The sequence below is a fragment of the Schistocerca gregaria genome, chromosome 7 (genome assembly GCF_023897955.1).
Source record: "Schistocerca gregaria isolate iqSchGreg1 chromosome 7, iqSchGreg1.2, whole genome shotgun sequence".
NCBI classification, from domain to species: Eukaryota; Metazoa; Arthropoda; class Insecta; order Orthoptera; family Acrididae; genus Schistocerca; species Schistocerca gregaria.
This window is the reverse complement of record NC_064926.1, coordinates 476,055,586-476,073,949: the sequence shown is the minus strand read 5'-3', so window position 1 is coordinate 476,073,949 and position 18,364 is coordinate 476,055,586. Positions and strand designations below refer to the sequence as shown.

The 18,364-nt window shown below is 45.4% G+C and overlaps 1 protein-coding gene across 2 annotated transcripts in view; it reads left to right on the top strand.

Annotated features, from left to right (window-relative positions):
- The window catches only part of LOC126281270 (soluble guanylate cyclase 88E), an 883,920-nt gene that overhangs the window by 724,669 nt on the left and 140,887 nt on the right, over positions 1-18,364 (top strand). The window lies entirely within an intron of this gene.

The window sequence follows — 18,364 nt, the reverse complement described above, 5'->3', positions numbered from 1 at the left end:
CGGCCATTACTTCGTGCGAATAAAGAGCTAGCTGCGTTGCACAAGAGCGATGTTTTCTGAAGCCATGTTGATTACGTGTCAATAGATCGTTCCCTTCGAGGTGATTCATAATGTTTGAATACAGTATATGCTCCAAAACCCTACTGCAAACCGACGTCAATGATATAGGTCTGTAGTTAAATGGATTACTCCTACTACCCTTCTTGAACACTGGTGCGACCTGCGCAATTTTCCAATCTGTAGGTACAGATCTATCGGTGAGCGAGCGGTTGTATATGAGTGCTAAGTAGGGAGCTATAGTATCAGCGTAATCTGAAAGGAACCTAATCGGTATACAATCTGGACCTGAAGACTTGCCCGTATCAAGCGATTTGAGTTGCTTCGCAACCCCTAAGGTATCTACTTCTAAGAAACTCATGCTAGCAGATGTTCGTGTTTCAAATTCTGGAATATTCCATTCGTCTTCCCTGGTGAAGGAATTTCGGAAAACTGCGTTCAATAACTCCGCTTTAGCGGCGCAGTCGTCGATAACAGTACCATCGGCACTGCGCAGCGAAGGTATTGACTGCGTCTTGCCGCTTGTGTACTTTACATACGACCAGAATTTCTTCGGATTTTCTACCAAATTTCGAGACAATGTTTCGTTGTGGAACCTATTAAAGGCATCTCGCATCGAAGTACGTGCCAAATTTCGCGCGTCTGTAAATTTTAGCCCATCTTCAGGATTTCGCGTTCTTCTGAACTTCGCATGCTTTTTCCGTTGCCTCTGCAACAGCGTTCGGACCTTTTTTGTGTACCACGGGGGATCCGTTCCATCTCTTACCAATTTATGAGGTATGAATATCTCAATTGCTGTTGCTACTATATCTTTGAATTTGAGCCACATCTCGTCTACATTCGCATAGTCAGTTCGGAAGGAATGGAAATTGTCTTTTAGGAAGGCTTCTAGTGGTACTTTATCCGCTTTTTTAAATAAAATTATTTTGCGTTTGTTTCTGATGGATTTGGAAGAAATGGTATTGAGCCTAGCTACAATGACCTTGTGATCACTAATCCCTGTATCAGTCATGATGCTCTCTATCAGCTCTGGATTGTTTGTGGCCAAGAGGTCAAGTGTGTTTTCGCAACCATTTACAATTCGCGTGGGTTCCTGGACTAACTGCTCTAAATAATTTTCGGAGAATGCATTTAGGACAATCTCGGAAGACGTTTTGTGCCTACCACCGGTTTTGAACAAGTATTTTTGCCAACATACCGAGGGTAGGTTGAAGTCCCCACCAACTATAACCGTATGAGTGGGGTATTTATTTGTTACGAGACTCAAACTTTCTCTGAACTGTTCCGCAACTGTATCATCGGAGTCTGGGGGTCGGTAGAAGGAGCCAATTATTAACTTAATTCGGCTGTTAAGTATAACCTCCACCCACACCAATTCGCACAGAGTATCTACTTCGACTTCACTACAAGATAAACCACTACTGACAGACACCAACACTCCACCACCAATTCTGCCTAATCTATCTTTCCTGAACACCGTCTGAGACTTCGTAAAAATTTCTGCAGAACTTATTTCTGGCTTTAGCCAGCTTTCTGTACCTATAACGATATCCGCTTCTGTGCTTTCTATTAGCGCTTGAAGCTCAGGGACTTTTCCAGCGCAACTACAACAATTTACAACTATAATTCCGACTGTTCCTTGATCCAAGCACGTCCTGTAATTGCCAAGCACCCTTTGACATTGCAGCCCATCCCGCACTTTCCCGAGGCCTTCTAACCTAAAAAACCGCCCAGTCCACGCCACACAGCCTCCGCTACCCGTGTAGCCGCCAGCTGAGTGTAGTGAACTCCTGACCTATTCAGCGGAACCCGAAACCCCACCACCCTATGGCGCAAGTCAAGGAATCTGCAGCCAATACGCTCGCAAAACCGTCTGAGCCTCTGATTCAGACCCTCCACCCGGCTCTGCACCAAAGGTCCGCAGTCGGTTCTGTCAACGATGCTGCAGATGGTGAGCTCTGCCTTCATCTCATAAGCAAGACCGGCAGCCTTCACCAAATCAGATAGCCGCTGGAATCCAGAGAGAATTTCCTCAGATCCAAAGCGACACACGTCATTAGTGCCGACATGTGCCACCACCTGCAGCTGGCTGCACCCTGTGCTCTTCATGGCATCCGGAAGGACCCTTTCCACATCAGGAATGACTCCTCCCGGAATGCACACGGAGTGCACACTGGATTTCTTCCCCTCCTTAGCCGCCATATCCCTAAGGGGCCCCATTACGCGCCTAACATTGGAGCTCCCAACTACCAGTAAGCCCAACCTCTGCGATTGCCCGGACCTTGAAGGCTGAGAATGATCCTCTGAAACAGGGCAGGCAGCTGCATCTGGCTCAGCCAGAGACAGTGCCTGAAACCGGTTTGTCAGACGCACCGGGGAGGCTTTCTGGTCAGCTTCCGGGGACGCCTTTCGCTGCCTGCCACGCCTTGGAACGACCTCCCAATCAACCACAGGCGAGGGCTCAGCTCCACTGCGGGCAGCAACCGGGGCAACCACAGCGGCAGACCGATCTGGGGACAGACGGGATGAGGTTGACATCCCCGTGATACCCGAGTCCGGCTCCCCACAGTGGTGCCCATTGGCAACAGCCTCAAGCTGCGCGACCGAAGTCAGCGCCGATTGCAGCTGTGAGCGAAGGGATGCCAAGTCAGCCCTCATCCGAACACAGCAATCGCAGTCCCTGTCCATTCTAATCGATGTTTAACAACAGTTACTGAAACACGAGTCGGTGCCTAGATAACGCAAGCGGAACACGCAAAGAATGTATCAACTAACCTGTACAAATGCCTAACGACTGCGCTACAATCTGCTGAATTTACGATTACAGTAACTAAAACTCGAAACTGCACCTCCTATACGAAACTCACACGCAATTTAAATAAGAATCTACGAAGTAAACACTAAAGCGCGATGCTACAACTGTCAAATACTATAATACGCCCGAAATATATGAATTAAACAATGCAAGTACCCAAAAACACGCAAAGAAATTAATTAAACTATGTAACAAATAAGTAAGCTAGGGTTATACGACTTGCTGCTGCAGCTGCTTATCCAACGGCGGCAGGGAGCACAATGACTGTGACCAACCGAGACTGGCTGTTCAAAACAAAAACAGAAGACAGACGACTACGCGAATTTGCACTATTCAGGTACTAAGGCGCGATGCTACAACCCTCAAATACTATAATACGCCCGAAATATACGAATTAAACAATGCAAGTACCCAAAAACACGCAAAGAAATTAAACTATGTAACAAATAAGAAGCTAGGGTTATACGGCTTGCTGCTGCAGCTGCTTATCCAACGGCGGCAGGGAGCACACTGACTGGCCAACCGACTCTGGCCGTTCACAACAAAAACAGAAGACAGACGACTACGCAAATTTGCACTATTCAGGTACTAAGGCGCGATGCTACAACCCTCAAATACTATAATACGCCCGAAATATACGAATTAAACAATGCAAGTACCCAAAAACACGCAAAGAAATTAAACTATGTAACAAATAAGAAGCTAGGGTTATACGACTTGCTGCTGCAGCTGCTTATCCAACGGCGGCAGGGAGCATACCCGTCTATGGCGTGTACGTGTACGAAATTACACTGATATCCGACCATGTCTTATGGGTGCTCCACTTTCTCTGTCAGGCAATGTATTAACACCCACTTTCAAGTGATTCCCACGCCTAGTGAGGCTAGACGTGTCTCCCGCCCAATGTTTTTCAAAAAAAAAAAAAAAAAAAGGTTCAAATGGCTCTGAGCACTATGGGACTTAACATCTGAGGTCATCAGTCCTCTAAAACTTAGAACTACTTAAACCTAAGTAACCTAAGGACATCACACACATCCATGCCCGAGTCAGGACTCGAACCTGCGACCATAGCGGTCGCACGGCTCCGGACAGAATTGCCTAGAACCGCTCGGTCACAACGGCCGGCTGTTTTTCCAAGCCAATATCTTATATATGTACCAGGTTTGGTTGAAATTGTTCGACAAATTCTTTTCACGTCGCTCCACTTCCACCCGGCTCGACCACGACACCCACTCCTATGCATCAGTTATCACCAGGTGTCTAACTATTACAATGAACGCATACAGTACTTTCTTCCAGACCTCTGGTCTAAAAGGGGAATGTTCCCAGAAAGGCAAGAGACGCAGAAAAATGAGATAACCTTCTAGGTAGAGGAAGCACAGCTATGAGTAGTCATCTTGGGTGTTAGGAAACTGCTTCAGCTTTATTTAGTCCTTTATTATTGGATCACTACAGGTAAGATAGATACTGCCTACAGGAAAATTAAAGAGACCTTTGGAGAAAAGGGAAAGACTTGTATGAATATCAAGAGCTCAGATGGAAACCCAGTTATAAGCAAAGAACGGACAGAAGAAAGGTAGAAAGAGTATATAGAGGGTCTACACAAGGGCAGTGTACTTGAGGACAATATTATGGAAATGGAAGAGGATGTAGATGAAGATGAAATGGGAGATATGATACTGCGTGAAGAGTTTGACAGATCACTGAAAGACCTGAGTTGAAACAAGGCCCGGGACTAGGCAACATTCCATTAGAACTACTGACAGCCTTGGGAGAGTCAGTCCTGACAAAACTCTAGCATCTGGTGAGCAAAATGTATGAGACAGAAAAAATATAGAATATAATAATTCCAATCCCAAAGAAAGCAGGCGCTGACAGATGTGAAAATTACCGAACTAACAGTTTAATAAGTCATGGCTGCAAAATAGTTATGCGAATTTTTTACAGACGAATGGAAAAACTGGAAGAAGCCGACCTTGGGGAAGATCAGTTTGGATTCCGTAGAAATATGGGGACACCTGAGGCAATACTGACCCTACGACTTATTTTAGAAGCTAGATTAAGAAAAGGCAAACCTACGTTTCTAGCATCTGTAGACTTAGAGAAAGCTTTTGACAGTGTTGACTGGAATACTCTCATTCCAATTCTGAAGGTGGCAGGAGTAACAGGAAGCGAAAGGCTATTTACAATTTGTACAGAAACCAGATGGCATTTACAAGAGTCCAGGGGTATGAAAGGGAAGCAGTGGTTGGGAAGGGAGTGAGACAGGGTTGTAGCCTGTACCTGATGTTATGCAATCTGTATATTGAGCAAGCAGTAAAGGAAACAAAAGAAAAATTCGGAGTAGGTATTAAAATACAGGGATAAGAAATAAAAACTTTGAGGTTCGCCGATGACATTGCATTCTCTCAGAGACAGCAAAGGACTTGGAAGAGCAGTTGAACGGAATGGACAGTGTCTTGAAAGGAGGATAGAAGATGAACATCAACAAAAGCAAATCGAGGATAATGGAATGTTGTCGAATTAAGTCGGGTGATGCTGAGGGAGTTAGATTAGGAAATGAGACACTTAAAGCAGTAAAGGAGTTTTGCTATTTGGGGAGCAAAACAACTGATGATGGTCGAAGTAGAGAGGATATAAAATGTAGACAGGCAATGGCAAGGAAAGCGTTTCTGAAGAAGAGAAATTTGTTAACATCGACTATAGATTTATGTATCAGTAAGTCATTTCTGAAAGTATTTGTATAGTATTTGTATCGAGTATAGATTTAAGTGTCAGGAAGAAGTTACTGAAAGTATATGTATGGAGTGTAGCCATGTATGGAAGTGAAACATGGACGGTAACAAGTTTGGACAAGATGAGAATAGAAGCTTTAGAAATGTGGTGGTACAGAAGAATGCTAAAGATTAGATGGGTAGATCCCATACCTAATGAAGAGGTAAGGAGTAGGATTGGGGAGAAGAGGAGTTTGTGGCACAACTTGATTAGAAGAAGTTATCGGTTGGTAGGACATGTTCTGAGGCGTCTAGGGATCACAAATTTAGTATTGGTGGGCAGTGTGGAGGGTAAAATTCGTAGAGAGAGACCAAGAGATGAATACACTAAGCAGATTCACCAAGGATGTATGTTACAGTAAGTACTGGGAGATTATTAAGCTTGCACAGGATAGAGTAGCATCGAGAGCTGCATCAAACCAGTCTCAAGACTGAAGACCACAACAAAAACAACAACAACATGTTTCGTGGTACTAAAAGACACATCTTCAGGTGAACATACAACTAAAACATTAGGGCGGAAAAACTCGGAACCTTTTTACCCAGCTTTCATTGTCCGTCACCTGAAGACGTGGCTTTCAGTGCCACGAAGCCTGTAGCGATGCAGCAATAAAAAACTAAATACAGCTGAAGAGGTTTATTATTACCCAGTGCAAAAGAACTACACTCCTGGAAATGGAAAAAAGAACACATTGACACCGGTGTGTCAGACCCACCATACTTGCTCCGGACACTGCGAGAGGGCTGTACAAGCAATGATCACACGCACGGCACAGCGGACACACCAGGAACCGCGGTGTTGGCCGTCGAATGGCGCTAGCTGCGCAGCATTTGTGCACCGCCACCTTCAGTGTCAGCCAGTTTGCCGTGGCATACGGAGCTCCATCGCAGTCTTTAACACTGGTAGCATACCGCGACAACGTGGACGTGAACCGTATGTGCAGTTGACGGACTTTGAGCGAGGGCGTATAGTGGGCATGCGGGAGGCCGGGTGGACGTACCGCCGAATTGCTCAACACGTGGGGCGTGGGGTCTCCACAGTACATCGATGTTGTCGCCAGTGGTCGGCGGAAGGTGCACGTGCCCGTCGACCTGGGACCGGAACGCAGCGACGCACGGATGCACGCCAAGACCGTAGGATCCTACGCAGTGCCGTAGGGGACCGCACCGCCACTTCCCAGCAAATTAGGGACACTGTTGCTCCTGGGGTATCGGCGAGGACCATTCGCAACCGTCTCCATGAAGCTGGGCTACGGTCCCGCACACCGTTAGGCCGTCTTCTGCTCACGCCCCAACATCGTGCAGCCCGCCTCCAGTGGTGTCGCGACAGGCGTGAATGGAGGGACGAATGGAGACGTGTCGTCTTCAGCGATGAGAGTCGCTTCTGCCTTGGTGCCAATGATGGTCGTATGCGTGTTTGGCGCCGTGCAGGTGAGCGCCACAATCAGGACTGCATACGACCGAGGCACACAGGGCCAACACCCGGCATCATGGTGTGGGGAGCGATCTCCTACACTGGCCGTACACCTCTGGTGATCGTCGAGGGGACACTGAATAGTGCACGGTACATCCAAACCGTCATCGAACCCATCGTTCTACCATTCCTAGACCGGCAAGGGAACTTGCTGTTCCAACAGGACAATGCACGTCCGCATGTATCCCGTGCCACCCAACGTGCTCTAGAAGGTGTAAGTCAACTACCCTGGCCAGCAAGATCTCCGGATCTGTCCCCCATTGAGCATGTTTGGGACTGGATGAAGCGTCGTCTCACGCGGTCTGCACGTCCAGCACGAACGCTGGTCCAACTGAGACGCCAGGTGGAAATGGCATGGCAAGCCGTTCCACAGGACTACATTCAGCATCTCTACGATCGTCTCCATGGGAGAATAGCAGCCTGCATTGCTGCGAAAGGTGGATATACACTGTACTAGTGCCGACATTGTGCATGCTCTGTTGCCTGTGTCTATGTGCCTGTGGTTCTGTCAGTGTGACCATGTGATGTATCTGACCCCAGGAATGTGTCAATATAGTTTCCCCTTCCTGGGACAATGAATTCGCGGTGTTCTTATTTCAATTTCCAGGAGTGTAGTTGGGCAGGTGCGGCCGGGCCGCTTATCTGGCGGTCGCCCCGCCCGTATGCCAGCTGGCACCCAACAGCGAGCTCATACGGGTGCGAGGAACGTGCTTTCTGCATCATAGCTGTCGCTCGCCTTCCGGCGAGTTGCCTATGGCGTTCTTCACTACCAGCCTCGGTATGAGAGCTAATCTCTCTGTTTTTACCATCACGGTTATTTTGCGAAGAAACGTGCCAAGAAGAATTTCTTGGTCACTCTCCTGCTGAGACCGGGAGGACACTAATACTCAGAGATTTCTGGAGGTCATCTGTCTGCATGAGCACTATTCTGAAGCGCCAAAGAAACTGGCATACGCTTGCGTACTCAAACACATACACACCTAACAGGCTGCGGTCGGCAACGGCTATATAAGCCAACAAGTGTCTGGCTATTGTTAGATCGGTTACTGCTGGTACAATTGCAAGTTATCAAGATTTAAGTGAGTTTGAACGTGGAGTTACAGTCGGCGCACGAGAATGGGATACAGCATCTCTGAGGTAGCGATGAAGTGAGGTTTCTCCCATACGACCACTTCACGAGTGTACCGGGAATTTCAGGAATCCGATAAAACAAATCTCTGACATCGCTGCGGCCGGAAAGAACATCCTGCAAAAACAGGACCAACGACGACGGAAGAGAATCGTTCAACGCGACATATGTGCAACCCTTCCCGAAATTGCTGTAGATTTCAATGCTGGGCCATCAACATGTGTCAGATTGCGAACCATTCAACGAAACATTATCGGTATGGGCTTTCGAAGTCGAAGGCCCACTCGTGTACCCTTGACGACTGTACGACACAAAGCCAAAGCCTTACGCCTCACCTGGAACCGTCCACACCGACACTGGAAACATGTTGCCTGGTCGGACGACTGTCGTTTCAAATTGTATCGATGGATGTACGTGTATGGGTATGGAGACAAGTTCATGAATCCATGGAGTCCGCATGTCAGCAGGGGACTGTCCAAGCTGGTGGAGGGGAGTGATGTGGGACTCCTGATACTTCTAGATACGACTCTGACAGGTGACACGTTATGTAGGCATCCTGTCTGATCGCCGGCATCCTTTTATGTCCATTGTGCATACCGACGGACTTGGAAATTCCAGAATTACTACAGAGTGGCTCCAGAAACGCTCTTCTGAGTTTAAACACTTCCGCTGTCCACCTAATTCCCCAGACATCAACATTACTGACCATACCTGGGATTCCTTCCAACGTGCTGTTCAGAAGAGATCTCCACGCCCTCGTACTCTTACGGATGTACAGGCATGCTGCAGGATTCATGGTGTCATTTCCCTTCAGCATTACTTCCGACATTAGTCGAGTCCATGCACGTCGTGTTGCGGCGCTCCTGAGTGCTCGCGGGGTCACTAGACGATATTAGGTAGGTCTACCAGTCTCTTTGGCTCTTATATTTCACAATCCATCGTACGATGTGTGACTGAGGGCACTTCATGTACCGTTGTCACTTCTCGTGTTTCTCATTTCAGTCGCCAATGGTGCGCGGGATAGTTGTGGGCTTCAGTATCAGATCGAATCTCTCTGCTTTTACCATCACGGTGATTTTGCGAAGAAACATGCGAATAAGGATTTCTCGGTCATTCTCCTAGGAGCGGACGCTCTCGGAATTTTTAACGGCAGCACAACGTGGTACACAACGCCTGTCTTGTTGCGTTAGCTACTGGAATTGGAAGAGTATTCCGAACACGCTTGAGCGCTCACTAAATTTACAACTTAGGAAACGCGAATTCTTTTCTTTATGTGTCCTCTATTTCCTCTAGCACTCCTTCCAGGTAATGGTGTCAAAGTAGAGAGCTGAAAACAAATAACTCACCAGATCCCGATAGAATCCCAGTTCGGTTTTGCAACGATTACTCTAGGGCACTGGACCCTTACGTAACTTGCATTAATCTCGAATCTCTCGTCCAGCGCAAATTCTCAATCGACTGGGAAAAGCGCAGGTGACTCCTGTATATAAGAAGAGTAAAAGAGCTGACTCCCAAAATTACAGACCAGTATCCTTAAAATCGGTTTGTTGTAGAATTCCAGAACATATTCTCAGTTCGAATACAACAAATTTCCCAGAGACCGAAAAGCTTATGTCAACGAATCAGCACGGTTTTCGATAGCATCTCTCATGTGAAATTCAGCTTGCCTTTTTCTCACATTATATACTGCTAACTACGAATGCAGGGTAAAAGGTAGATTCAGTACTCCTAGATATCCGAAAAGCATTAGACACATACTCCACTGCAAACTGTTAACTAAGGTACAACCATATGGAATAGGTCCCCAGATTGTGAGTGGCTCGAATATTTATTAAGTCATAGAATCCAGTTTGGTGTTCTCGACGGCGAGTGTTCAGAGACAATGATATCGTCAGGAGTGCGTCGGAGTGATAGCATCGAAAATATTTTCTTTATACATAAATGAACTGCTGAATAGGATAAGCAGCAATCTGCGGTTGTTTGCTTATGATGCTATGGTGTATGAGCGGATGTCGAAGGTGTGCCACTGACTGTGGTACGATGCAAAATGATTTAGACAAAATTTCTAATTGGTGTAATGAATGGCAGCTGGCTCTGCGTGTAAAAAAATGTAAGGTAATGTGGATGACTAGGAAAACCAAACAAGTTATGTTCGGATATAGCATTAGTAGTGTCCTGGTTGACACGGTCATGTCGTTTAAGAACCTAGGCTTAACGCTGTAAAGCGATATGTAATGGAAGGAGCATGTGAGTATTGTGCTAGGGAAGGTGAATGGTCGACTTCGGTTTTTTCGGAGGGTTTTAGGAAAGTGTAGGAGTTCCCACATAGGACGCTAGTGCAACCTATTCTTGAGTACTGCACCAGATCGACTTAAAGGAAGACGTTGAAGCAATTCTGAGGCGGGCTGCTAGGCTTGTTACCGGCAGGTTGGAACAACACGTAAGCGTTACAGAGATTCTTCGGGAACTCAAATGGGAATTCCTGGAGGGAAGGAGACGTTCTTTTCGAGGAATATGTAATCTCCCCCCACCTTTCTTCTTCCAGCTATTGTCCACATTAAATAACGCGCAGTACAAGTAATTAATAAGCAAAGCCTTTATGAAGATTTTGAGAAGAGCTAAGATTACAGTAAACTTTCAAGTTTACCTAGCTTGTCATGCTGATACGGCTCCAGTTCTTCTTGTCTAGAGGTCTGATTCTTGAAGCTGACAGTGTCTCACACCAGGCCCTCACCGTGGGTTTGAACTAAATAAATTTGAAGATTGTTGCTAAAATGGTTTTTTATATAAATATACACTACTGGCCATTAAAATTGCTACACCACGAAGAAAGTGTGCTACACGCGCGAAATTTAACCGACAGGAAGAAGAAGCTGTGATATGCAAATGATTAGCTTTTCAGAGCATTCACACACGGTTGGCGCCGGTGGCGACACCTACAACATGCTGACAAGAGGAAAGTTTCCAACCTATTTCTCATACACAAACAGCAGTTGACCGGCGTTGCCTGTTGAAACGTTGTGGTGATGCCTCGTGTACGGAGGAGAATGCGTACCATCACGTTTACGACCTTGATAAACGTCGGATTGTAGACTATCGCGATTCCGGTTTATCGTATCGCGACATTGCTGCTCGCGTTGGTCGAGATCCAATGACTGTTAGCAGAATATGGAATCGTTGGCTTCAGGAGGGTAATAGGGAACGCCGTGCTGGATCCCAACGGCCTCGTATCATTAGCAGTCGAGATAACAGGCATCTTATCCGCATGGCTGTAACGGATCGTGCAGACACGTCTCGATCCCTGAGTCAACAGATGGGGGCGTTTGCAAGACTACAACCATCTGCACCAACAGTTCGGCGACGTTTTCAGCAGCATGAACTATCAGCTCGGAGATCATGGCTTCGGTTACCCATGACGCTGCATCACAGACAAGAGCGCCTGCGATGGTGTACTCAGCGACGAACCTGGGAGCACGAATGGCAAAACATCATTTTTTCGGATGAATCCAGGTTCTGTTTACAGCATCATGATGATCGCATCCGTGTTTGGCGACATCGCGGTGAACGCACATTGGAAGCGTGTATTCGTCATCGCCATACTGACGTATCACGCAGCGTGATGGTATGGGGTGTCATTGGATACACGTCTCAGTCACCTCTTGTTCGCATTGAGAGCACATTGAACAGTGGACGTTACATTTCAGATTGGTTACGACCAGTGACTCTACCCTACATTGCGAAACCCTACATTTCAGCAGGATAATGCACGACCGCATGTTGCAGGTCCTGTACGGGTCTTTCTGGATACAGAAAATTTTCGACTGCTGCCCTCGCCAGCACATTCTCCAGATCTCTCACCAACTGAAAACGTCAGGTCTATAGCGGCCGTACAACTGCGTCGTCACAATACACCAGTCACTACTCTTGATGAACTATGGTATCATGTTGAAGCTGCATGGGCAACTGTACCTGCACACGCCATCCAAGCTCTGTTTGACTCAATGCCCAGGCGTATCAAGGCCGTTATTACGGTCAGAGGTGGTTGTTCTGGGTACTGAATTCTCAGGATCTATGCACCCAAATTGTGTGAAACTGTAATCACATGTCAGTTCTAGTATAATATATTTGTCCAACGAATACCCGTACATTTGACCATCTTCTTGTGTGCGGATGCACAAACGGTGCCCGAACTCTTACGGGAATCAGCAACACGCCGCGAGAAATGAGTATAATGAGCAGGGGCACCATGAATATAGCTCAGGACAATAAGTTGGGAATGTGGGTCTCACAGGAGGCGCGCCAGAGATAAATCCCTGCAGTCGCACTATCCTCTGTGTCCTCGGTGGCTCAGAATGGATAGGGCGTCTGCCATGTAAGCAGAGGATCCCGGCTTCGAGTCACGGTCGAGGCAGTTATTTTCAACTGTCCCCGTTGACTTATATCAACGCCTCTAAGCAGCTAGAGGTATTCATTTCATTGTAATTTCATGTTTAAACAAATTCTTATTTTTCCTAGACAATCCCGCATCACAAAACTCCACGCACTCATAATGCCTCAAATAAATTACAGTCATAAATATCGAGCAACAATGAGCTTCAAATTATAACAAAAGTTGTGTGAAGACTATATAATATTTCGAGCCATTCATAAAATCAGTAGTACAAACTTCAATTTACGTTACAGTGACCTTAGATATAGCCTGCCTTCTTACACTGTCAGTGGTCTCTTCAAGATGGGCACTAGAAAAAAATACACATGTCACAATCTCCTACAGTCAAATAACACAAGCTCAGCGCCGACTGTTTCATTGAACTCTATGACTGTTACATTAGATTCGTAGAAGCACCTCAGTTTACCACTAGATGTCTCTGTCTTGCAACATCATCGGTGGTTTCATACTAAAGGTAATGGCGTTTAAAAAATAATAATAATACAGTGGTGATTTCAGGAAGAAACCATTGGTACTCAAAGGATTAAGTTATGCATTTTAGAGCGCATGTTTACGAGGCAGTTTTTCTTCCTTTTATCCATACTATCACCTCTCAAAATATGGAATAATTTTTTAATACGCTGTTTGTACCCTGTGAATGAAATTGCTCCAGAAGTTGCATGTCACCTTTGTACCACACCATCCACCAAGTATTTGGATGCTAAGGATGCCTTACCCACAGAGTAATTATTTAATGGTACTGAGTTACAGGCGTACCAAGTTCGTTTGAAATTTCCCCACGAGTTCCAGATATGTCCTGGAAAACACACGCACACACACACACGAACACACACACACACACACACACACACACACACACACACACACACACACACACACACACACACACACACACGCACACACACACACACATCCGTAAGTGAGGACACCAGACAGCATGCTTGACATTAAAAAGATCTTTAAATGGTCGCAACGTATTTTGTTTACGTACGAGGCGTGTGTAACTATGAAGTGCCAAACGGAGACGTGCAGATTACAACTTCTGACGACTCGTTGGCACACAGAACATGGACACGTGCATCCCCAGATGGCCACGCACGTACTACACACGTGCGACGTTTTCTCCGGCAGCCTCTGGGTGGGCGGTCAGGACCCGACATGGCTATGGCTCACAGTCACAAAGCCTCCAGAACACTTGCGACACGCAGCACTACGGAGCTCACGAACACTCTCCCGTCTTTGCCCAGCTAAAGTCCATTGCTGCACGGGTTACAGAAAGGAAATTTGTTTACAACTGACTGAAAAGAAAAGCAACAGCTACCGATTACTTCCTGACAACTGCCAGGACCCATAAAGTCACAAACATGCGTACTGTGTTGCTCTGCCTCATAAGCAGCTCCGCTGTTGTGGCCACAGACCGGCCAGTTGGCTTCGACCGAGCGCCATGTCATCCATCAACCAATGGCGTCACTTGGATGTGGTGCAGAGGAGTGTATGATCAGCACACCGATCTCCTGACTATTAGTCTGGGTCTGGAGCATTTCGAACAGCTCCTCAATTGGCATCAGGAGATTGAGGGGCCCCAGCTTAGTTCTCCTGCCGAGGAAAAATTCCCAGTAGTACCAGGAATTGAACCCGGGTCCTCCGCGCGATAGCCATTACTTTGATACCGAGTAACGCCGTCTCTAGCCTTCACAGTAGCCTCAGTTCGACAACGTAGTTCTATGTTTCTTCATCTGTACCAAATCCAATTCACTCCACTCATTGACAATCAGATCCCGTAGAGCTAACAAGTTTCTACGTTTCACTTGCCATTCCAAAGAGTTCCAAATATTTTCTGTTTGGCTAAGACTGAAAGATTTGTGGACCAATCAAGGTGTTGTTCAAACTACTAACGTATGCTTTCGCGCTTTTGAACAGTGCTGTTACCATCCTGGAAGGCGGGAGATGGTATGTCCGTCATCAAGATGTAGCAGTCATTTACTTACAAATGACAAAACGTGGTCATCGGAAACATCCTTGTTAGTGTCTTGAATAACAGGCGCCGTTGTAATTTTGCATTTCTGTATTCTTTTATTCAATTCTATGTACACTGTAACTATGTGTTATTGATGGCTAAACTGAGTTGCTGCTCGGAAGGCCACAAAATAAAAGTTACAGACGCTCGGCTGCCGTTGTAAATAATTTATTTAACGACCGATTCGTAGCTTATAAGTCACATCATCAGGTTAGATCTGTTAAATTAGAAAAAGCATTCTCTACAGTTGTGATCCATTATAGCTGCATACGAAAGGGTAAGTACTTTCATGACATTAAACTTCCGACATGGACGGGACCGAACATTCTTTGTCTATGAATAAATTACATAATTAGCGGATCGTCAGTAAGTGGAAATTATGGGTCCACGATTCCTCAGTCATGCCTCAATTACTTTTTTAAAAAGCTGTAAGAATCTTCAAGAAATATTCGCCCAACTCAGTGTGACATAAAACCAATAAAGGACTCGAACACACAGTGAAAAATAAGAACATCTACCATGAACCCGGAGAGGAGGGCAGTAGACCAGACATAACCGGTTAACCATTACATTCAGGATCACAATCCATCAAAGTGCTCATAAATTGATAAAAAAGAGCGCAGGAAGAATCGATAAGAACTCACTTGGTAACAAAAACAATATTAAAACGATAACTGATAGGGAATTTTGTATGCTTCTGAAAGTGGCACACAAGAAATAAATCAGCCTGCAGTGCTAAGTCGTGCTCAGTGATGGAAACCGGGACCGCGCATGTGCAGTGGGAAAATATTAGCTGCAGAAATATTAGCGTGGCGCGATCGCATTCGCAGACAAAAAATGTTAAAATCCTGATCCCGAATAACATATAGTACCCGTAACAGAACAGTTATACGTGACAAAGAATTATGAGCAGGAATTGATACATTTTTTTGTTTATTAATTAAGCATTTGATGAAAATAAAATAGATGGAAATCAGTAGCAGGATATGGAACGTATAATGTTATTATTTGACGGGTGCTTACTTAAGCATATTGTGAGAAATAAATGATAAGTAAACGACACAGAACTGAACGCTTTAGAGAACAAAGGTGACATGCTGTTTCAATAGTAAAGTAATGACATCACAAAAAATCCTTTTTTATGTTACAAAATCTGAGTAACCGAAAACCATAAAATAAGGGATAAAGTAATGTACACTGAAGCATTAAAAACACACAGTCATTAATGCAATGCTAAAGAAACAGAAAATCTTACCTGAAGTATTTATTTAAAAAATTAAAGTTAACCAGAATGTTAAGACGACGTAGTTCCATTTTCCTGTTTCGCGTCTGCTCTGAAGACTGTTTCAACGGACTTCATAATTCACACTTCTCAAGGATTTTAAGTGTGTTCCCCTTGCTTTTTCGATGTAAAATGGACAAATTTGAGGCTGTATCAATTGCCGTATGCCCTTGCTTCCGGAAGTGGGCACGTACCGATCTACAACCCTAACCCTTAAGATATTCTTTGAATCTAACACTGAAACACATCTACGTGTTTTCCCTACACAACACTTTGAATAATCATTTTAGTTATTTCTGTACACGCCTGTTGCATTGAATTTAGCACTAGTAGGCTGCTCTCTGTGGCTATGCTTGTCGCCTACTTTGTTAGGGATGAAAAAGGCAGGTTCAGTATTGTTCCCCCGCGGCCTATTTTTTCCTAGATAGTAGCAAAATAAGGGATCTTGTGACATGTACGTGCTTTTTTTATCGTCCATATTCCTAACGGTAGTAGATGGAATAATGGTCTTTTTTATACATTTAACGATACTAAGTTTAAAGTAATCTACGAACTTTTTATCATCTGCCCCTTTTTATGGCTATGTGATCTAATATAAATAACGCGAGATGACTTACACCACCTACGTACCAAACACTAGAAACACTACTTTCAAAGATGATCCACAGTGGTGTGCAACCTCAGTGGAAATAAAATTTACGTGATCACATCTGTTTAACTTTATAGCCCTAAAAGCCGAAGCAATCAGCATTATCACAGTATGTACTGCGTCCGGAGTGTCGGAGACTTGGTTCTCGTACACGTCTGCGATGGTGGAAGTACTCCAGCCACAAAATAAAAACTCATTCAAACACTAGGACGGCAGATGGCGGTCCTCTGACTAGTATAACCTAATACTGTCTTCTCCTCTATGTGTTCTACAGACGAGAAACTTGAACTCCCAGCCGCAAGGACGGAGTTCAGATAACGCATCAACGAATGTATAGGCAGAAGAAGTGCTGTCAATCACTGAACGCTGCGTAATCAACGACGGCGCCCTACCCGGAGGTGAAGTCCAGAATCGTGTAAATTCGCAACAGTACAGTGCCTAACCGTCTAACTATAAAATCTCCTGAGAGCAAAGATAGCAAGTCCGTCTGAACCAATAAAGCTGATACTGACCAACCGTCAGACACAGGTGCTCTAAAGGGAAGAACCTCATTTGTTCCACCGCTGGCTACCCAGCAAAGCTCGCTCCCCTCCCTCATAACTGCAGAAGGCGAATCATATTCTCGAAACCACGGAATATTCTCTCTCTCTACAGGTTCTTCCGAACGCCAACCAACCATATTTTATTCTTTGGTCGTCCAGTTCGGAAAGTTTGCAAGGAAATATCTATCCCCATTAATTAGGAATACATACAATGGTACGCTTCTCAAAGTAAATATCCTCGGAAATAACGCAGCCTGCGTGATTTCCTAGGTAACGTTTCCTCGTTCCTCTCTGCTGCGTCCAAGTTTTTCAGAGTTTCCGAAGTATTATCCGGTTATCCTTACGGCCCCGCTATAATTCCCCGCCGCTGTATTGTGCTTCAGCTCTCACGTGCCCCGACCGTCCGTCTTGGCTACTTCCTGTGTCAAGCAGGATCAACACACATGTGCGGGCTTTTCCACATAGGGGTTGAGTTACGCCTGCCTTTTCATTTCCACTGGCGTTCCAACCTCTACTAGTATAGGCAGTCATTCATTAGGCCGTTTTGAAAATAAAGACACTCCGTCACCTTTCATGCAATAAGCGTTAACAACTATTTACTAGGTGTACCTGACAATGTCGGTCTCCAAAAATATTCATATATACGATGTACAACCTATCAAATGATACCTAATTCTGATTGTAAATCACGGCAAAGTATGTAGGTGTGTGCTTGTAAGGTGCGAAATTACATCCACCTTACAATCTTACCACGTCACAAGATACAACTCGATGCCTCCTACTCTCTCTCTCTCTCTCTCTCTCTCTCTCTCTCTTTCTCTCTCCTAGACTGTACTCCACTCCACTCATCCACTCACAAGCAAAGTTTCTACTGCCGGCCGGTGTGGCAGAGCGGTTCTAGGCGCTTCAGTCTGGAACCGCGTGACCGTTACGGTCGCAGGTTCGAATCCTGCCTCGGGCATGAATGTGTGTGATGTCGTTAGGTTAGTTAAGTTTAAGTAGTTCTGAGTTCTAGGGCACTGATGACCTCAGATGTTAAGTCGCATAGTGCTCAGAGACATTTGAACCATTTTGAAAGTTTCTACTAATAATCTTTCGCAGCACAACCCGCTATTATTCAGACGCTGTTGAACTTTAATTTTCAGCATGACATCCAAAACATTACCAAAATTACA